Source organism: Rhipicephalus microplus, chromosome 10 (genome assembly GCF_043290135.1).
Source record: "Rhipicephalus microplus isolate Deutch F79 chromosome 10, USDA_Rmic, whole genome shotgun sequence".
Taxonomy (NCBI): domain Eukaryota; kingdom Metazoa; phylum Arthropoda; class Arachnida; order Ixodida; family Ixodidae; genus Rhipicephalus; species Rhipicephalus microplus.
Genome location: NC_134709.1, coordinates 88,694,422 through 88,717,623, shown reverse-complemented (window position 1 = coordinate 88,717,623; position 23,202 = coordinate 88,694,422).

The window sequence follows — 23,202 nt, the reverse complement described above, 5'->3', positions numbered from 1 at the left end:
GGTTCTCTCCAGTCGTGCTTGTCAAAAAGAAGGACGGGTCACTATTTTCTGCGTCGACTACCGAAAGCTTAACAACGTGACCAAAAAGGATGTGCACCCGCTGCCGTGTATCGACGATTCGCTGGATAGACTTTGTCGTTTCCATTATTTCACTTCTCTCGATCTCAAAAGCGGGTACTGGCAAATCGAGGTAGATCAGCGAGACCGCGAGAAAACAGCCTTTGTGACTCCAGACGGCCTATACCAATTTTGAGTACTGCCTTTTGGTTTGTGTTCGGCGCCGGCAACTTTTCAGCGAATGATGGATACTGTCCTCACAGTGCTCAAGTGGCAGACTTGTCTTTTCTACCTTGATGATGTGGTGGTGTTCTCTTCCACGTTCGAGCAGCACCTTCACCGCCTGCGCAGCGTGCTGGAGGCTATCCGATCGGCGGACCTCACACTAAAGCCACAGAAGTGCCCCTTCGGCTATGAAGAACTCACACTTCTTGGACATGCAGCTAGCGCCGAAGCAGTCCGGCCCGATCCGGAAAAGCTCTCCGCTGTTGCCGAATTACGAGCTCCTGTCGATAAGAAAGCCGTCCGGCGCTTCCTTGGTTTGTGTGCCTACTATCGCCAGTTCATTCACGGCTTTTCACAGATAGTAGAACCTCTGGCTCGTCTCACGAGGGACGACACGCCGTTTGTCTGGGAAAACGAGCAACAAGCAGCTTTTGATGAACTGCGACAGCGCATGGGATCAGCGCCTGTTCTCGCTCATTTCGACGATGATGCTTACACGGAGGTCCATACTGACGCTAGTAACTATGGGCTCAGTGCAGTGCTCGTTCAGCGTCAAGAGGACACTGAACGAGTGATAGCCTACGCCAGCCGCTATCTATCCCGTACCGAGGCGAATTATTCCACTACGGAAAAAGAGTGCCCCGCAGTCGTGTGGGGAATCACCAAGTTTCGCCCGTACCTTTATGGTCGTCCTTTCAAGATAGTGATGGACCACCACGCCCTCTGATGGGTGGCAAGCCTGCGCGACCCTTCAGGACGGCTAGCACGGTGGAGCTTGCGGCTGCAGGAGTTTGACGTCACCATCGTCCAAAAGTCTGGCTGTAAGCATGAAGACGCTGACACACTGTCACGCGCACCCCTTCACGTCGTCAGTCAGGAAGCAGAGGAAGACAAAGGCTTCCTGGGGCCATTAGCTCATCAGACTTGAGCAAACGGCAGTGAGATGACGCAGATATTCGTCCAATCGTCAATCATTTAGAGGGCCAGGGCGCAATCATACCACGCCATTTATCCCGCTCGTCGATGTCGTTCTGCCTTCGAGACAGTGTACTGAACAAGAAGAACGCTCGTTTGAACAACCGTGCTTATTTCCTGGTGGTTCCTCTAGACATGCGAGACGACGTCTTTTTCGCTTGCCATAACGAACCCACATCCGGTCATCTGGGCTACTCACGGACACTTGCCAGAGTGAGTGAGAGGTACTATTGGCCAGGACTTTCGGCAAGCGTCAAGAAGTACGTCAAGAGCTGTCGGGAATGTCAGCGCCGAAAGCAATCATCTGTTAAACTAGCTGGTTTGCTTTAGCTAATTGAAGCACCTTGCACGCTGTTCGACCAAGTCGGCATGGAAATTCTTGGGCCATTTCTTCTGTCTGCGGACAGCAACAAATGGGTGATCGTCACGAACGACTACTTGACACGCTGCCATGAAACGCAGGTGATTCCACGAGCAACGACTTCTGAGCTAGCACAATTTTACATGCGCCTTATTGTGTTACGACACGGTGCTCCTTCCGGTATAATAACGGACAGAGGGACGGCATTCACGGCACAGCTTATGGACGAAATTTTTAAACTGAGTAACACCAGACACTGAAAGACAAGTGTGTACCACCCACAAACCAATGGACTTACTGGGCGACTGAATAAGGCCTTCGCAGACATGATCTCAATGTACATCGACGGACAGCACAAAACATGGGACCAGATCTTACCTTATGTGAACTTCGCGTATACTACCGTTGTGCAAGAGACCATGCGATTCAAGCCATTTTGGCTTCTCTACGGCCGCGAAGTGCAGACCATGCTGGACTCTATGCTACCGCGTCAAGACGAAGACGAGTTGGCAACTGACGCCGAAGAGTTTCCAGAGCGCGTTGAGGATGCCCAGCAGCTCGCGCGACTGCACATTGGCTGGCAATGGCAGGCCGACGCACCACGCTATAACACCCTCCGCAGAGAAGTATGCAACGTTAAACGTTGCCAAGTTCCGGTTACAATAGCAGCCTGTCCGGATCCAGAGATTCTTAGCACCCTCTGCTTAATTGCAGATCTGACCGCCGCAGTGGTCAGTTGCTTCGCAGCTGCTGGGGACTGAAGGCCGTGAGCTTACCCGCGTCTGTGTGTTGTAGCGATTCGTTTTCAGTTTCAATGTGCACACTTTCCTCGGAACGTCAGTCATACATTGCAAAACTGGCTCTAGATACGGGAGCTAATTTACAACTACGCTGATCAGCGCAATAAGTCGTCTAGAGTGATGGATGTATGCGCTAGCTTACCTAAGCCTGTATTTCCCAGCGATTCATTTTCTGGTTGTTTTTTATCTCTGATCGTGACTGCACGAGCCAATGCTAAACGGCTAAAAACTGTTACGTGTGATAAGAGTAATATTAACTGCCCCACGACGAAGAGACGATTGCAAGTTTATGGGTTATTCCGAAAATGCGACCCTGAAAATGTTAGAGAGCAAAGCAGGGTAGATCACGTTAAGCGTAAGTTAATGTATACGTAAATCTGTTTTGGGCATGCAAATATATATTGTACGTATGTTTCATGATGTGGATGAAGAGACTACGTCGGCAGACTGTAGTCAGTATTTACCGAACTCGTATGCGATTCTTATCGCGTCGTGGCTTCCATCACACCTGCCGCTACGTCGATCGCTTGCTTCGCCGATCTCGCCTCCGCCGCGGTTTACAAACATTTCCCACACTGCACTGCGCGCTCACAGTGACTTCTGAGATAGCTTGAAAAATGTGTATTGCAACTTCCTAAATTGACGGGCGTCGCTAAGTCAGCTCCTTTACAAGCGATCAATGCTTCTGTCATTGCAAGTTACAGACAGAAGTCTGTGACCCTTGATCTAAGTCTCAAGGAGAAACTACAGTGGTTATTTTGGATAGCAGACGCACGCTACGCAATCTTAAGTACCGATTTCTCAAGGCATTTTCATCTTCTCGTGGATATAACCGCTGTTGCCTGGTGGATAGCTATACCGGTTAATTGGTCAATGGTTTTCTGTCACGCTCTACGGCAGTTAACCCCACTTTCTTGAAACCGCCTACATCACCATACACAGCTCTGCTCAACAAGTTTGTGAAGATGACTACGCAGTCTCCAATGAATAAGACCCCAAAGCACACGGTGACTCACTGCATTGTTACCATAGGCCAACTTGTCCACTGCCGTCCTCGCCAACTTGGCCCTGATAAACTTCAAATTGCTGGCAACGAATTCAAGCACATGTTACAGCTGTAGATCATCCGTCCATCATCAAGCTCGTGGTTGTCGGCGCTACACATGGTTCCCAAGAAGAACAATGACTGGCGGCCCTGTAGTGGTTATCAGACTCTCAATGCAGTCACCGTTCCAGATTGATAACCGTTACACAATATTCAGAAGTGCACTGCCTTTTTAACCGGCACAACAGTGTACTCAAAGATTGATCTCGTGAAAGCTTATCAGATTCCCGTTGAGCCTTCCGAAATTCCAAGAACTGCAATAATTACTCCATTTGGGCTTTTTGAGAATTTGCAAATGCATTTAGGTTTTAGAAACGCAGCTCAGACATTTCAGCATTTTATAGACGAAGTGAGAAGAGGCTTGCCGTTTTGTTTCGCCTGTATAGACGATCTTCTGGTTGCCAGCAAGGGCGCTGAAATGTACAAAGCACATCTCCGTGAGCTTTTCACTCAAGTGCGTAATTACGACCTGATCATCAACGTCAAACAATGTCAGTTTGGAGTCTCTAAGATAGCGTTTCGCGGACATCAGATCACTAAAGATGACATCCCTCTTCTACTTGACAAGGTTCAAGATGTCATCGGCTACCCGCCTCCAACTTCCACACGTAGTCTGCGACGCTTTTTGGACGCGTCAATTTTTATCGCCGCTTCATTCCTACATTCTCTACACTGCTGCAACCTCTGGAAGCTACTCTCTACTTCAAAAGCAGAGTCAGCCGTACTTTTCTGGGACACGGTCGTGGATCAAGCTTTTGCCTCCATAAAAACCAAATTTGCCCTGGCCACCCTCTTGCACCACCCTTCACCCACTGCTCCCACCAGCCTCATGGTGGATGTTTCTTCAGAAGCAGTTGGAGCTGCTCTTTATCAATGGATAAATAGCGCATGGGCTCCATCGTCATCATCATTATAATCAGCCTGACTACGTCCACTGCAGGACAAAAGCCTCTCCCATGTTCCGCCAGTTAACCCGGTCCTGTGCTTGCTGCTGCCAATTTATACCCGCAAACTTCTTAATCTCATCTGCCCTCCTAACCTTCTGTTTCTCCCTAACCCGCTTGCCTTCTCTGGGAATCTAGTTAGTTACCCTTAATGAACAGTGGTTATCCTGTCTACGTGCTACATGCTCGGCCCATGTCCATTTTTTCTTCTTGGTTTCAACTATAATATCCTTAACCCCCGTTTGTTCCCTAATCCACTCTGCTCTCTTCTTGTCTCTTAAGGTTACACTTACCATGGGCTCCAATTACCTTCTTTTCCAGCATGTTACCTAATACAGAGCACAGATGTAGTACTTTGGGGTGGGAGCTTCCTTGAAGGGCGACAATTTGCCATTCCTACTGACCACAAGCCGCTTGTTTCGACTTTACGTTCCTGCAGTGCAAGGAACACTCCTAGAGAGCTTCGACACTTTGCTTTCATTGCCGAATTGACAACAGACATACGTTATGTAAAAGGCAGCTTTAACAGTGCAGCGGATGCTGTAAGTTGAAATACCATCAATGCTATGACCGGCACCACCAATTTTCATTGTCTTCGCTCGCAAAGGCACAGACACTAGATAAAAGAGCTTCCATGACTCTAACCCTCTACCTCTCTCCGACTGGAACAAGTTAACTTTCCCGACGATGACGTCACTCTCTGGTGCGATGTTTCACACAACTGCACTCGTATCTATGTTCCTTGACAACCGAGTCGTGCTTTTTTGACACCCTCCACTAAATCAGCCATCTAGGCGTAAGAGCTACGCAAAACCGCTCACTGAACGCTATGTCTGGCCGCGAATACGCACTAACATTCGTGACGGGGTTCGCTCTTGCACAGCGTATCAGCGTATGAAAGTACAACAGCACGCCAAGCCTCCTTGATGAAAATTTTCCCTCCCTGATGCACATTTCGGCACCATTCACTTGGACATTGTCGGGCCTTTACCTCCATGCCGGGGACATACGTAGTTTCTTACGTGCATTGACAGGTAGACTAGGGGGCCTGAAGCAGCTCCGTTGCCTGACATCACGGTAGAAACAGTTGCTCGTAACTTTCTCGCTACTGGATTAGCTGTTTCGGAATACCATCAACGGTGACTACTGATCAAGGCAGACAGTTTCAGTCAGCGCTTTTCACCTCTGTCACATCTCTACTGGGTTGTGCGCGCATTAGCACAACTGTGTATCATCCAGCATCAAATGGCATTCTAGACAGACTCCGTCATGTAAAAGCACCACTCGCTTCACAGCCACATGCCAAATAATGGGTATCGCACCTCCCGATTGTGCTTCTGGGCCTTCGTTCAATGCTTCGGCCAGAACTTGCCAGCTCTGTAGCCGAGATGGTTTATGGCTACACACTCCGTTTGCCTGATGACCTCGTCAGCGCCGTTTCTACGCTGAGTGTTCCGAAACAACCTTCTTTCGTCCAGCGTCTGCGGATCTTCATGCAATGCCTGCACCCATCACCCGCTTCAGCGCAAACTAAGAACGACGTTTTTCTGCGGTATCCCCGGAAACGAGAAGGCTCACAGATTAGCGCGCGCTCATCTCCTCACCGCGCTAGCCAGAGCTTCCGATACTCCTTCCACTTTTCTGGCTACCCCACCCGAGCTAGCAGATCCGATAGCAGATAAGCACATTACCAAACAACGTCGCGCCGCCTACCTCACAGCAGTGGGTAATCCACTCTCGATACCATTGCTTCCTTCGAAGGTATTCACACGGAGAGAGTCTGTCCTGCTTCGGAGAATTCAGGCAGGAACACTCCTTACCCCTTTCTTGCTGAACCGTTTCCACAGGGGTGACACGCCACCACCCGTGACAGGTCTCTGCTCCACGTGCAACTGCCGGGCTGATCTCAACCATTTGTGCTGGGAGTGCCCTGTGTACAACCCGCCTAGGCTCCGTGCCCTGGCCACCATAAAACGGGGACCCTGGCCTTCTTCTCTCCGGACATGGGCCTGCCCGGAGCCTTCGCCCCCTGATCGCGCCATCGAGTTCTGGCGAGCACTCATCATGTTCCTCCAGGACCCGGCCGCGCCACCGGTTGGCGACCGGCTCCGCGACAGCCACAAGATTCAAGCCATTCAAGCGGCCCCCACTTAGCTGCCTCCATGACGTCCGGTAATAAAACGGAGGCAGCTCTACCCCCCCCCCCCCTGCTATAGTGCCCTGACTGTCCACCGCAGCGCCTTCGGCGCGAACAAAGTGGAATAAACATGGTTTCATTCATTCATTCGTTTTTCTGCCAGCAAACCTACAGATATCTTCACACGTTTTTGTTCGTGTTAATGCGTTCTGCCGTGCTCTTCAGCCTCGCTATCACGGTCCTTTCGCGGTCATAAAAAGTTCGGAACATCATTTTACAATCCTGCATAATGGGCAGGAAGACACAGTGAGCATTGAAAGGATCAAGCCGGCACCCATTCTGACAAGCTCCGTCTGATCATTTTTTTTTCAAGTGCCCACGGCCACTTGTCTGCAGGGGGGGGGGGGGCTATCTGTGGCATACTTTTCTTCTTTTTATGGCACGACACACTTGGGAGATAAGCTAATAGTGAGTAGTCTGCTGAGGAGAGAGAACAAGGAGTTGAAACAATGGCGGAGATGCATTAATAAACAGGGCTGTGTTTTCGAAACCGCGTTTCAGAGTGCTATACATAAATGCAGTAAAAGCTCATCAATTTGAACTGCAAGGGGAGTGACCCAGTTCAAATTAACTGACGTTCAAAGGTGATAAACAAAAGAACACTTCGATTGAGAGCCATAGAACATGTGAACAATTTAATTTTTGAAAAATTCAGTGATTATGGTCTGCTTTTCTTGAAGGCGACAGCCAGTACTTTTCACTCTAACGAACAAGTGTGGTGGAAAGTCTCTCTTCTGCCTTCTTTAAAACTGAATAAAAAGCTAGTGACATTCAATCTGGCCATGACTTCCATAGCAGAGGGCTGCTGTGGTGCATTGTTGTCCTCCTCATCAATTGTTGGAAAAAATTGCGAGCTCACTCAGACTCGCTCATGAATTATATTTTGTGCTTAGGACTCCCTCTGACTCAGACTCATCAAAATTTTCCAGAGCCGGACTCACTCAGACTCATGCTCACGAAAACTTTTTACAACCGGACTCACTCAGACTCAATCTGGCGGCTCAATTCGAGTCTGAGTGAGTCCGGGTGAGTCGATTCACGAGTCCAAAGACAAGAATGAGCTTTTTATATAATAGTGCCAATGCTCTTTAACACCAATATTTCACGTAACCACTGCTTTTCTTGGTGCCTTTTGATATAGTACGCTGTCTCCTGATCCTGATCCTTCTAATGCTGACTAACTCTGTCTGATCATTTTTTTTTCAAGTTCCCACGGCCACTTGTCTGCAAGAGGAGGGGGCATCTGTGGCGCACTTTTCTTCTTCTGGCACGACAAACTTGGGACATGAACTGGCAGGGGGTAGTCTCCAGAAAAAAAGAGGGAGTTGAAACAATGGCGGAATAAACCGTGCTGTGTTTTCGGAACCACGTCCCAGAGTGTTACAGGCCTTTCCAGAAATTGATTGATTGTGGGGTTTAACGTCCCAGAACCACCATATGAATATGAGAGACGCCGTAGTGGAGGACTCTGGAAATTTCGACTACCTGGGGTTCTTTAACGTGCAACCAAATCTGAGCGCACAGGCCTACAACATTTCCGCCTCCATCGGAAATGCAGCCGCCGCGGCCAGGATTCGATCCCGCGACCTGCGGGTCAGCAGCCGAGTACATTAGCCACTAGACCACCGCGGCGGGGCGCCTTCCAGAAATCGAAGCACCGCGCCTTCCCTTAGCGAGCCGTCGCTAAGGCACTATGGCAGAGCGGAGCACCGGCGGGCAGAGCAGACGACACTTTCCGCTTTTCCCTACTTTGATCACGCACCGCTAGTGGTTTTGTCTGGTGTAAGGTGCTGCTGTTGGAAAGAAACGGCTACGTCTGACCGCTGTGACTTTTATGCACGCTAATTACCGTTTTTTCCCAAATAACCGTAATCGTTGTTGAAAATGCCGGATAAGAAGAGAACACGGTGGACACACTTGCTCGGTTCTTGGATGAGATAATACGCAACAGTCACCGGAAGTTTCGTTCACTGCTCGGAGCTACTTAAAAACTTAGATTTTTTAATGGTTCAGCTAAGTTTGCCCCTTGTTAAGATCTTTGTGTTTTGACTCACTGATAACGAGGCTGAGATTTTACATCGGAAGCATATATAATTAACTACGTGAATTTATTAAGACGAGAGCCTTAGATACCTCAATAAAAACTCACAGGTTCCCATACGTAAGACGACTCAAAGATGACAGTCGTGTCCTTTTTCTTCTCAGTTGGTGTACTGACCTTACTCCGTCAGTCCACGAGTGTCAGCAGGATTTTGCCGCAGTTGCAAACCCGTCCTGCATCACAGCTGGTGGAGGGGGAGACCACTGGTGTAGATTGGGTGCGGGCAAGTGCTGGTGTGGCTTGCAAAGATAGTACTCCTTTTCTATTCCCCTGCCATCGCCCATGCCCACCACCTTTCACACTACCCTTCAAAAATATGCTGCACCTAATGAGGTTTGCACTGCCTCCAAAATCAAAGACAGTGCAAAACTCACTAGGAATTGTCTCCTTGACCTTAACACCTTTGACCAAGCTCGAGTATCATGTGATGGCGTTAGCACGTTAAGTTTCACGATGGTTTAATTTCATCAATTCTTAGCAATGTCTGACGTCATATACGTTGTCATCACGTGATGACTTTTCGGATCACTCAACACCACCAGCGTGGAATGCAAACGTTCAAGTTTAACGCTTGATGAGGATTCTAAAGTTTCCACATTAAAATTAATATTTACCGTCAGCGGCTTTGCCATCTCACCGCAGCGGCTTCAATAAGAGTGATGCGAAAATCACTGCGTGATGGCGTCACCTTAACACGTCATCGTGACACTACGGGTCCCCAGAATGTGCAACGTTATCATGATGGTGCCATGATCTCGTCATCATAAGACATCGTCGCTCTGTACTGCCTCAGACATCGGCCCACCAAACAAAGAGGACGAGAAAACGAGGTGAGGCGTTGAAAGTTTGGAATCCTTCCAGTAATAAAATCAATGCAAAACCACTTTAGGTGCAGAAAGCTTTTGCAGGGAGGTGCGAAGAACCCATCAATCGACTGGACAAAATGAATTAGACAGCTTTTGCCTTAAGTCGTTTTGGGTGAATGCATAAAAATCGAACAATTTTTATTGCACTGTTTTGTAGTGTTCATTTTGCAGTTTACTGCATGATTATGTTCAATCAGATGTGCTTGTTACTCACCGAAAACCTTTTCCAACGAGAAGTGCTGGTACTTGTCTCCTTTTTCATCTCTAAAAGGTAATTGCTCGCAGAGCTCGAGCGAAAAAATTACACGGCTGGTGTCGGTGTGTTAGTGCCCCTTCAAAAATTTGTGAAATTCTGCTCAACTAACAAGCAATGAAAAATCCCGATTTCATCGCCTCACAAAGCCCGGTTGCCAAGTTGAAAGCCGAAAAGCGCCAGAGCAGTTCGGCATCAAAACGGCAAGAAGAGGTGTCAGAACATATCGAGATTTGAAATGTTCAATACTCTAATGAAGTCAAAGCATTTGAAAAAGACAAGATTAGATGCGTGGATACATGAAATTTATTTGGTCCTTCGGAACGTGCTTTAGCAACGTTCCGGGCTGCTTCCGCGTCGGAACACGAAGACCAAATCTCTCTGCTGCGTCGCAGGCTCGGTGGACTGCCCATAGCTGTTGTACGGCGTATTTGGATGGCGTGATTACTTCCCCACAGCGTAACGTGGGACACCGCCAGAGCGTATGTTCCTAAGTAGCTATATTTTGACAGTAGGAACATGTATTAGTTGGCTGTTTTTTTGGGATAAATTTTGTTTGATAGCGCAGGAGTAGAGTACACCCCGACCTTAAGAAACCTGACAGTCAGAGCCTGAGGTCTGCTTAGTTTTGTGTGCAGTGAAGGGTATTGTCTCATGTCATGTAAAAATGTTTTGTCAATTTATTATACGAGATAGGAGCGTAAGGGTTCTCCAAGACATCAGCGCCGCGCCCCTCCATAGCTACGCGGTTTACTAGTACTCGCGCAGCTATGTGGGCTGACTCTTTAAGATTGGGCGGGGTACCCTCAATGCGTCCCATATGAGCTGGGAACCAAATGAGTGTGTGTGGCTAGATGTGTTTGTCCTGAAGAAGTTGCAAAGCTAGTTCCGACGTTGTCGCCTTGGAGAATGCTCGAATTGCCGATCTCGCGTTGTTGTAAATTGTGAACTTCCTGTTATCCAGCAAGGCTAACGCAATCGCCCCTTGCTCTGCTATTTCAGCCACCATCATCCGGACCTTTGTCGAGTTGGTAATACTACCCTCGAGGTTGATGCTCACTGCCGCATATGCTTTCCCTTCGGGATATCGGGCCACATCCATGAAGAAACAGTCCCCGGCTTGTTCTTGAGCCCTTTGTAGTAGATCCTTTGCCCTAGCCCGTCTTGTACCCTCGTAATGCTTGGATTGGACACTTCGCGGGATGGGGACAACGGTGATTTGTTCTCGTCGTTGACAAGAAACGCTGCATAAGTGAGAATTGATTAGCATCGGTGAAATCCCAAGCTCCCGCAGGATGTTTCTACCGGAACGCGTAGTGTGAGAGCCTGGAGAATTGCGCCCTTTCCTATGCCTCTGAAATTTCTTCAAGCGTGTTGTGCATGCCGAGACGCAACAGTCTATCCGTGCTTGTGTACATGGGAAGCCCGAGAGCTCTATTTATGACCTTTCTAAATAATTTGTTGAGCTTATCAATCTCCGACCTCTGCCAGTTGTGCATGGCTACAACGAAGATGAAATGGCACATCACAAAGGCATGCACCAACCTTACGAGGTTATCTTCTCTAAGTCCATGTTTCCTGTTGGGAACACTTCTTATTAGTCTGATGCCATTGTCAGTTTTTCTGGCGAGACTCGTGACTGTCAAGTCAATGAAGCCGTTTGATTTGATGGTCATACCTAAAACTTGGAGAGAGCCTACCCTGGTGATCGAGCTGCCCTCAAATGTTTTAAGAGTAATGTCAGTATCGTCTAATGGCTTCCATCCTTATGGTCTGGGGCCCCTGCGATTGGGCCTGTACAGAAGCAGTTCCGATTTCTGTGGTGAGCACTGAGGACCAGTTGGTTTAAGGTAGTTTTCCGTGACCTCAAGAGCTTCGTGTAGCACAGCCTCTATTCGTCCATCGCTGCCGCTGGTACACCACACACGGTGATGTGATCAGACGGTGATGTGATCAGCATAGATGGTATGAATAATGCCACAGACTTCGGAGTCTTTGAGACAGATCGATCATAACGAGGTTAAAGAGGGTTGGAGATAGTACTGAGCCTTGTGGCGTCCTTCAGAAGCCAAGCTTCACCGGATCCAAAACAGCATCGTCCATCGCGAGTATAGCCTCTTGGGTTCGTCAGGAGTGATTACATAAAGAGAAGATTAGCTTAAAGTAGTACTGACGGTGTTTGGTTTCAAAGAGTTCAGACCAACAGAGTGCCCCACCTACCCAACCCTTCTCTGCCCCACCCGAGAGGACTGGGAAGTTGTCCTGCTCAGCTGCTCTGACCTCCAAGCCCAACAGGCATTGGTGGCTAGGGCGTGAGCCGCCGCGGCAGCTGCATGAATACCCGACTAGAAATCCCCTCTTGTGTTAGTGAAAGGCGGGCATAATTAATGTTTTCCACCAACACCACCATGGTTGTCTAGTGGCTAAGATACTTGGATGCTGAATGGCAGGTTGGGGGATCAAATGCTGTTTGCAGCAGCTGCCTTTTCGATGAAGATAAAAATGCTGTAGGGCCGTGTGGTGAGAATTGGGTGCACGTCAAATAAACCCAGGTGGTTGAACGTTCCAAACCTTTCCACTACGGCGTCTCTCGTAATCATATGGTGGTTTGACATGTTAAACCCCACATATCAATCAATCAATCAATCAATCAATCAGCAATAGAATAAATAGAGAGCCGGGCCGTGTCTGGATTCAATGCATGGAGTGTAAAAACTGAGCATATGAGGACGGCGTGAGGGCCCACGGAGTCACTTTCAAGTGCTTCTACTGGATCACCTGAAGAGACAAATTTTTTTTCACACTGTCTCATTTTCCCCACTGGTTGGGGTGAAATGAGTCACAGGCTGTTGTTTACATTTATTTTCATAATAACTTCCAAATCGCGGCATCATGGTCATATTTATGTATTACCTACCCGATAGAAGAAAGTTCTTGCATAGGACTTTAATGATAACATGTGGAATAAAACTATGTATTGTCTATTTTCTAACTTTCTGTGTCATTTCATTGGACCCTACCACATACATAGTGTCGTCCCGTGTTTCAAAAGTCGACAAAGAGCATCACAATCCTTGCACATAACCTCAAAAGGGGAGATGTATAGACAAAAGTACGACACCGTGCACTCCATACCCAACATTGAAATACATGGTATCATTGCTTGAGAAGGTGGGAAACTATTTTCCTAGCTGGCTATGTCGCTATGCAAAACCCAGGACCATTCAGACAGCAGGAGATTCTGCAGTTGCCATGGCTTTCCCAGCAAGACCAGCGGCCCCTCATGCTCACCCGTTTTCGTCCTTCATGGTGCGATAGACTTCATACTGGGAACTCCCGATGCCCTTGAAAAGCGCTGTGTCATGCGACACATCTGTGTACACCACCTCCCTGCCTGGGTGAGTAAAACAGACAAACGATGCCAAACATTGCGTGTTAGGAAGAAATATTTGGAGAGGAATTTTTTTTACTTTGCATTCAAAGCGTACCCACAAGTGGCCATCGGAGCACATTAAAGGTCTGAGGCTGAAATTGCCGGCGGCATTCTATAGCTGCAATAAACTTACCGACGAGAACGACGCGGCATGTGTGCTTTTTCACCCGTCTGATAGTAAGGTTTAAAACACGCCTGAAGACAACCAACTGATCAATAACCGTTTAAACATTTATTTGAGTAACTCTTAAGAAACTCCAGGTGACGCAATGTATTCTGCACACATCGTGTTTAGGAGGAGCCCAAAGTATGATAAAATTGTTTTGCGGTCTACTTTGTAGCGCAGAAAATACCATTCCTAATCGCAAATATTTTATGGGCCTTTTCTGTCGTACATTGTCATCGTTGCTTGGATTTGCGCAGGCGAAACATCGTATATCAATAGAAAAAAAATGAAAAAAACGAGAGAGAAATAGAAGGGCAGGCAAAAGGAATGTAAACATGGCAATAAATACAAAAATTATTAAAAGTATAGGTAAAACACAAAAACTTCAAAAGAAAGAAAGGAAAAACTAAAAAAAACTGGAGAAAGAAAAGTGGCTTCAAGCTTTCACCTTCCTTCGTCCTTGGCAATAATGCGAAGCTGCCTTATTTTTTTACACAACAATTCTTAGAACAACCGCTTCACATGAAAAATAGAGCGGTGTTTACAGGCCTCCTACTGTTTGTACAGGGTCGGTTTCGAGCCGTTTTACAAGCTCATCGTAAGCCTTTTTTGTATGTGCAACATCCATTAGATCTTTTTTCTACAGGCTCAATCACAGCGGTCACTCACTCGACATACTTCATAGCACAACGCATTAGTCGTTGTATTAGTAGGAAAGTAACTGCACTCCACCAACAACTTTTGCGGCCGGCTATAGTCATCCCGCACTCTCGATATTATTGAAATAGCGATTATATGGACACACTCGGCGTGATTGTGACGCCGGCATCGGCATCGATGTTATCGCCGTATATGTGTGTGCATCTACATATGTCAAAACACAAAAAATAAAAATAAACCAGAAATACACTCCGGCGCGCGGAATCAAAAGTCTGACCGCTGAATTTGGAGTGCAAGGATTTAGCTACTGAGCCACGAAGGAGCAGCACCTGCTTCAACGTTCAAACGGCAACCTGTTTATATCTACCACTTACCGCTGGCGGGAGAACTATCGTGTTCTCAGCATTGCGAGCGAGATGGAGCAATAAGCTTGGGTCACGAGATTGTAACGTCGTGGCTGCGCGTGCTCTCATCTCCAATGTGTACTTTGCCCCCTTGGAGAAGGGCAAAGTACCCTTACTCATTTTGGCATGCTCACCTATCTCAAAGTGCGGACAATGATACACCTTGGGCTTTCACTGGAACAATTCTGTAGTAGTTACCGGGCGCAAAAAGGTCACTGCACTCATTGCACAGTCTCCCTTTGCGAAAAGGACGTGCTTTTCAGACACAGAGAAGTAACAACTGAGACACTTATCCGCATTTATTTGTGCTTGTGAATGCATTCAGTGCGTCATTTGTACGTGAGAAACGCGAGGCACGTTTCGATCTGGTTGCCATTCTTCGTGTGACCTTCCAATTTCTTGCTTTCACGTTCAATGCTTCGCCTTCGCAGCAAAGCTGTGACTCTTTGTGATAGTTCAACACATCATGCACAGCCTCTTTTAGTCCACTGAAAGACCGAGGACTCCCCCGAACATCTCCAGTTTATTCTATCTTGACCGACTTATTTAATTTCATCTCTGCGAACTTCTTATATTCTTCACTCCACCAAACTTTCCACCTTTTTTAACTGAGTTTCCCACCTCTCAGGTAATCAATCTTGCTATTACTGACCCACAGTTTTCAGTTATTCACACTGCGTGGTCAGCCGAGGTCATTTTTTCCCGCTTGATGTCAACTAGAATAGCTGCAAGCCACGCTGGTTCCAACTCCTGTCATTGAACTGACGTTAATGACAAAAAACAGTTTGAAGTTGGTGTGCTTACCTTTGCGCATGCGCGACAGTGTGTAGTCAATGATTGAAGCCTTGACGCCGGAAGTGCGCACCAGCAGTTCTCGACCATTCAGCATGAATTTGATGCAGTCCTGCTCTGTGCGTTTCACCAGAACATTGTCGCAGTGAAGATCGCGGTGCTCGAACTCGAGCTCCAGCTCGGCCACAGCCAGGGAGCAGGCCACCTGCAAGAATATGCTTTCCAGCTGCTGGATGGTGCCCTGCAAATAGGTCATAGCGTAAATGGGGTACTTGCTGTCGCAAAGTCGAAAAAACTCGAACTACGTTTCTGTGCACACGCTGGCAAATATTCTGGAGTGCACTTAGACACACTGCTACAACACAGACACTCACTTAGGCCCTAATACAAAATACTCCCATGTCCTCATTCGAAATAATTCGAGGTGCACACTTTGAACTGTTCGATGGAACGGTAGCAAGTATGTATGATCGGTTGTGTGGTTGTGTGCGAGGGTGCTTTATCGCACATCGAAGGAATTAGTTGCCAATGGCAAGTTTTCGGAGGTTGATGCTATGTGGGCTTTAACGTTCCTAAACCACCATATAATGAGAGATGCCGTAGTGGAGGGTTCCAGAAATTTCGACCATCTTGGGTTCTTTGCCGTGCACTCATATTGAGTGCATGGGCCTACAGAATTTTCGTTTCCATCAAAAATGCAGCTGCCGCAACCAGGTTTCAATTCCACGACCTGTGTGTCGGAGGCCCCTAGTGTGCCTTGACCACTAGACCACCACGGTGAGGCCAAGTTTCTGAAGGTATCTAGCGCCATGCTGCTCTTTGAAAAATTACGAAACAAAGACAAATTTTTTATAAGTCTGCAAACGTTTCGTGAAAGCTGATCCGATCATGAAACAATTCGTCGATAGAAAAACGTCACATTCATCAGTTTTAAGCACTAAGCAGAAGCTATCGCATTTATTTTTATAGTCTTTAAACGCGCTCCTATGTGCCGGGGCGGGGGTTACTTTACAGGTAAAAGATAGCACCTATAAAAAATACGAAATTAAATGCCTATCTTTAGAAGATTACCTTTTGGTACTTAAGCACCATTTACTCGGTGCATTATTGTACACCGTGGGGTTCCTTACTATGCACCTTTTTTTTGATAGCATGTCCGCCACTGCGGTGCACCGATTATGGTACTCGCGGTTGTTGACCTGAAAGTCGTGTGTTAGATCCCAGCTGCGGCGGTAACATTTGGATGGAGGCGAAATGCAAGATGCCAATGTGCTCTGCGGTTGTAGTACACGTTAACGAAAGCAGATGGTCCAAATTAGGGGAGCCATCCGCTATGGTGTTTTCCGTAATCATACCGTGGTTCTTTAATGGCACCCAAGTTTGAGCACAATCATAACGTGGTTTGGGGACGTTGAACCCTATAGAATTGTTTTGTACGTATGTGTTTGTTCACATTGCGTCCTTCCAATTACGGTCATCGTGGTAAACAGAATCATGTAGGTGCCCTCATGTTAGGTGGTGTGGCAATAAAATCATGAATGAGAAAATGAGTGCTTCGACGGACATTCATCTGGTCTAAAGAATAAAGTCAATTATTGTCCACGCAAAACGAAGAAAAAAAGGTTTGGATCTGTTTACGAACCACATCAAGTTCACAAAAAATTCATTCAATCCAGTGTGCACATTTCTAAAATTGAAAACTGAGCTGAGGCGTAAACACCGACCACCTTGCTATAAATGGACATGGTATACATGGTTGGCCTGCATGACAACAAGCGCCGTCATGAGACAACCGTATACGACAACAAAATAGTTTATTTTCCTTCTGCTCACTCTTTCTTCCCTTTGCCACCATCATACCATCAGCATCATAATCATCAGCCTCACTACATCCGCTGCAGGATAAAGGCCTCGCCATAATCTGCCAGTCAACTCGTTCCTGTGCCTTTTGCTTCCACTTTATACCCAAACCCTTCTTAATCTCATCTGCCCACCTAACTTTCAGTCTCCCCTAACTCGTTTATCTTCCCTGAGAGTCCAGTCAATTATCCTTAGTGACCAACGGTTATCCTGCCTACGCACTACATGCCCGGCTTATGTCCGTTTCTTTTTCTTGATTTCAACTATGATATCCCTAACCCCGGTTTGTTCCTCGATCCACTCTGCTCTGTTCTTGTCTCTTAAGGTTACACCTGTCATTTCCCTTTCCATCTCTCACTTCGTGGTCCTCAATTTAAGCTGAACCCTTTTTGTAAGCCTCCAGGTTTCTGCTCCATAGGTAAGTACAGGCAAGATGCAGCTGTTTTATATCTTCTTGAGAGATAGTGTCAATCTACCAGTAATAATTTGAGAGTACTTGCAGAATGTTCTCCACCCCATTACCCTCATATACTACAAAATTATGGCTACATTATTATAGCTGCACCTATGCCACGCCTTACGTGGCTGTCCAATGATGTACCCCCACACCATCTCGTCCCTCCTCTTCCTCATTGCCACATCCATCTCCTCCACTCTTACGCGATTATACAACACGTGGCTTTACCCACTTTCTCCCTTCTCTTGTTCCACACCATCACTTTACCGTACTACTCCGGGCTATTTTATACAGTTCTGCCTGCGTGGCGCGATACACGGCTATAAGCTATGCAGTACATAATTTTCAGTGCGTTGTGCCAGGCATCTCTATCATATGCACAACAATAGAAAGCACGAAAAAAAACACAGGGAAGGGTTGCCAACAGCAAGGAGTTACCCTCCTTGCAGTGTAGGTTTTAGACTTTTTTGCCAGCATGGCGTAGTAGGGCGGTAATACAGTTTTCTTACATATGTACGGTAACTTCTACTTTTCTGTCTGCATCAATTACCGAAAAATGCAGATGGTCGACGCGACTCATTTCTTTGTTACATTGCCAAAGCTATCAGCAGCCCGGATTTATTCACCTGTGCTTCGGATAAGATGAACTCAGCGGACACGGCGGAAGCAGTCGCAGTAGCACTCGCACCCAAATCAAAGACGTTATGGAACAGCAACTTTATATCCTCCCGAACTCTCAAATAGTCTGCCGATATTTCACTAACGACTGTGTACTTGCGTGCGTCGCCCGCCACCGAGGTGCAACACAAAACCAGGAACACTGCATCATATGGTGCCCCGGACATGTAGCGGAAACGGGTAATGATAGAGCAGACAGTGCAGCTCGAGCTATTACTCACCGAGCAAACGTAACTCGTCCAGATACCCGTTTGCTACTGCAGACTCCCCACACCCCTCGAGATATCTTAGAACACCAGCGTTGACGACGGCGATACTCATCACCCCATTCTCGGCTGAGTGTAAAATAAGCGCATGAGTCGCGCCGCCTGCAGACAAATACATATCCACACCTGCGTTTAAAACATGCGATGCATCCAACCGCATACGCGAGTTCTTGCCTCTGGTGTGGAGGACAGCGAACACTTGCTCACATTACATGGGAATGTAAGTTAAGGCCAGCTAAAATTAATACACCTCAGATTTCGGTGAAAGAATTCACGATGGAGCAGTGGGAGACCTTGCTCACCAGCGAGGAAAAGGACGTCCAAGTGGCGCTCCTGGACCAGGCGTTGAAGGCTGCTGATGCCAGTGGAGCCCTGGAATAGGGGCCCCACCCACTTGTTTCTAAGCCTCAATACATTTTTTTCTCTGTAGTAAACGTTTTTTTATCAATCCACTGGAAAATAATTGTTTCTTTGATAACATTGTTACCTTGATTAACAAATCACCATAGGAGGGCAGAGACGAAGAACATTGCCAAAAACTTTCTCTAGCATTCTTGTTTCTTCTTGTGAATGGTTCTTGTTTTTCGGTCATCGCACATGCATTCGGTGCTCGGAATACTCTTGCACTTTGTGGCGCCGGTTCAATTCAGTTGTTAGGGCGAAAAACCTGGATGTCTTATCAAATAAGATAAGTGACCATAAAGATCAACACGCGTGAAGAAAAAACTCATTGTCGTTTAATGATGTCATTTTATGAAGTCACAAATGGCTGGAATAACGTCTGACGTACATTATTATGCCACAGTGGCATCACTATGACATCAGAATATGGCGTGAAATCATGACGTCATTCCAAAATATGGTGACTTTGTCATAAGTGGGCCAATCTTCGATGCATACGAGTTGAAAAAATGTTGCAATGTTTCCGACATCAGAGGTAATTCCAAAACACACTACATGCAAGGTTCTTTTGAAGGGGGGAAGGGCAAAAATGTAGCTGATCTCTCTCTTTAGGAACCGGGATTATACGAAAGTAGAATGAGTCTTCACAGAAGCAGTTGTGCATTTATTATGCATTGTTTCGTCACATGGGCAAAGAAATTAGTGTAACAGCTACAAATCTTAGTGTCATTCGAAAAACGACAAACAACTTGAAACTTCAAATGTGCACCTCAAGCAGAAAGCACGCACAAAATTCGAATACACAGTACGTGCGCAAACCAACAACTGTCCCAGCTCGACACTTCACATAAAAAAAGAAGCACGAAACAAACGCGCAGGTGTACACAGAATAGGCGCCAACAACTTGTCTTACTTGTTCATGTATGAGGAGCGTGCTCCTTTCATAAATGCTGCCGCGGAAGCGAGACCTTGGTGTTCTCCCGAAATCTGTTTCATAAGCGTGCGCGCGAAAAAACATGCTCCGCTAAAGCGGCGCTCATCAAACTGCTAGAGGCAGCAATCTATAGAGCGCGTAATGCAAGCCTTTCATGCCAAATCGCTACTGATTACATAAACGCGCCGAATTCGCAGACCTATGAGGACCACCAAACGGTATATATAAATGGCTTGCCCTTACCAATCTTGACAACGTATGCTTTGTCGCCTAGTGGTTAGTGCGGAGCGCTGAGACGCTCCACGGTGAAAACTTTACCATTGTGTTTTTTTTCCTTTGCAATCTTTTCGCATATATTTTTCAAAGTCATATCTGAATAAAATACGTCAGTGGAGCCGTCACAAACCCCCGGCGTAGAACAGTTTACTATAAAAAAAAAGGCTTTCGCTTTCCAGACGTCTTACTGAATGCTTTAGGGACCATAGGATTTTTTTTTTGGTCGATGCGATTGAAGAGAGGAGTCCTTTTTAATCGATGTCGTGACCTGCACTCCACCAAGCTTAAATTAATATTATTATTATTATTACTTCATTGCCTAATACATTGTCCAACTTTTTGTGCCTTATCGCATATTGGCCTTAGTTTCTCTGCTCCTTGTTCCTTTTTCTGACAACTTTTGCAAAACGAATCCTCCAGTCGTCATTTATTTATTTTTGCAGCCTAGCCGTTCACTCTTTTAAGTTTGTTCAAGGCCACATGTGTAAAGTACTTACACCAAAGTGTATATCTGCACATTCAATAAAAAAGCTCTGTGCTTTACTTGCTTTCCCCCCTGTGTCCGTTTCTCCCCTTAATCTCGATGATAACTGCCAGTTCTAAGGCAACTCAACCTGTCCAAACTTCAAAGCACTTCCCTCTTAATTATCATAAAATGCATTATAGCTTGCTTCGTCCTTGCACTTCTGGAAGTTTCCGAGCGCCGGCTTCTCATCGCTGCAATTCAATGTGTCTTTTGAGTCTCTTTGGTGTTTCGCTTAGGGACCATGGTAAGTCTATACCCACCTTCTATTTTAGGCCCCCTCTCTGTACCCTTTTCTTCATATTTATAAAAGTTAGTGATTATTTTACTATCATTGTGATCATATGCCATTCCTCTTCTCACTGAAACAGAAATATCCTTGTATCTTGTAATGCTAATGTTTTTTTTATAGTTTTATTACTCAAGGTACTTACTAATCCCTCGTTAATCAGTAATTAATGTTAAAAAACACTTCCTCACATAGGAATAATTCTGATTAAATATATTCTCTGGCAAGTCCTCTAAACACTGGCTGTAATCTATGTTTCCAGATACAGTGGTTGCCGAGAAAAAGATAAATTAGTACAAAGAAGGCATGCTTTGAGATAATCGTGTTGAGGAAATATGCTTCAACTGAAAAGTACCACGAAATAACTGCCAATTTAGGGTATTTTATTAGGCACCAGCCATATACTCATCACCAATATCACTTTTTTCTAGTAGAGCCGTCTGGTTTGGCGGGTCTCCTTTGTTGCATGATTCGCAGCCCTGTCAGCGAAGTACTGTCAACGCAGGCCAAGTGCACGTAGGCCCTGTATTATGTAGCGACGCGGTGAAATTCCAAACGAGTTCAACACATTTAGACGAGCTATATTGCCATCATTAAAAGTGATTATAGTCTCACGACTGCATATTTTTAGTTTAGGGTGCCCGAGAAAGACGTTTTTTGGAGCGCGCTTCCACACGAGATCGTTGAATGACTCGTTTGGGTTTTGAGCTTTTAAATGGAGGAAAAACTGAACTGATTCGGGATTAGCAAGTTGCTCATAAAGTGGCTAAACAGCCTAAGAACAGATGGCGGAAGATATTCTTTGTGAACGTATGGTTCCCCACTGAACTGGGCTTTGTAGAATTTGCACCACGAATCAGCATTCTTCGGGCAAAGGCCATGGGATGGATACGTATCGATTGATGCCATGTGGAAATATGTGGCCCAGACAGTCTTTCGCATGTCCTCTACTAAGCTGCCTATCATTTTTAATGGCTAAGCCATATTAGGTTTGGAACTCCGCGAACAACGCGCGCAAACAACACGTGTGAAAAAACGCCCGCAAAGTACTTTTACCTGCGGCTAAAAACTGACTCTGCAGATAAAGCACTTGTTGCCATACCAAATATCGTTACCTCTGAAACTGTCAAAAATCTATTGCTATTCATTTCCGCGCGTTTTAGCTTCAGAAAATGCCGCAGATTCAGAAAAGGCCGCAGATTTTCAGCTGTGCCAAAAGAAAAAAAAACATTTTTTGCAATATTTTTGCTTACCCACGGTCAGCCGTACACTTTGTGATGAGTCTCGTAATTTTTTTAATGTGGAGCATTTCTCAGTAGAACGATGTCACACATCGTGCATCAGCCTTGTGTGTCGTGTTGAATGTTTGCTTCGCGCCCCCGCTCCCCGTTTCTCGCCTCACCAGACCGTCGCACGCAGCGTCTGCTAGTAAAAACCGATGGTGCTACTGCACAGCCGTTCACTGGCCACCCCGTACACGTAGGCACTGAATCGCACATGAGTATCCCACCACTCGTTAATGGCAACACTTCATTCAACTAATAGGAATGATAAAGACGAAATTACAATAAGCAATCCCAACCCAAACCCAATTACGCAACATTCAGGCGACTCCCCGCCAACCCTCTGCGGCGCATTTGCTCTAGCTACCCCCCCCCCCCCCCCGTGGAAAGATGCGGAAGTCATTTTTGTTTGTTTTGCTTATTTGAACTCTGCGCGTGAAGGCTTTTCCATACAAATACCCGAACGCTTTTTCTTCTCATGTACTGTCTTTTCAGTACCTTAGCATCCGCTGGAAATTAATTCGCACGTCTGACTGGTAAAGCTGAAGTCGCTGCCAAATTCACCACCAGTACTTGTCTACATGACGTACAGTAAAGCACAGTCTGCATATTATAGATAAATTGTGCTATTTTAGGCACAGGCTAAAATGTGTGGTAATAAAAAATACTTCTGCAGGGTATTATAGGGTAATTTTGACATTCATGTAGGGTATTTTGACCAGGCAGTTGGCAACACTGACACAGAGACTGAGAAGAGATAAAGGAGAGGTGCTTTCAACGAAAAGTTTTATTACCTTAAACCTCAGACCTATATTGCCCAAACTGAAGGGCACAAAGTAATTGAAGACATGAGCACGCCATAGTTAACACAGGTAAGTGAGCATAAAATAAGAAG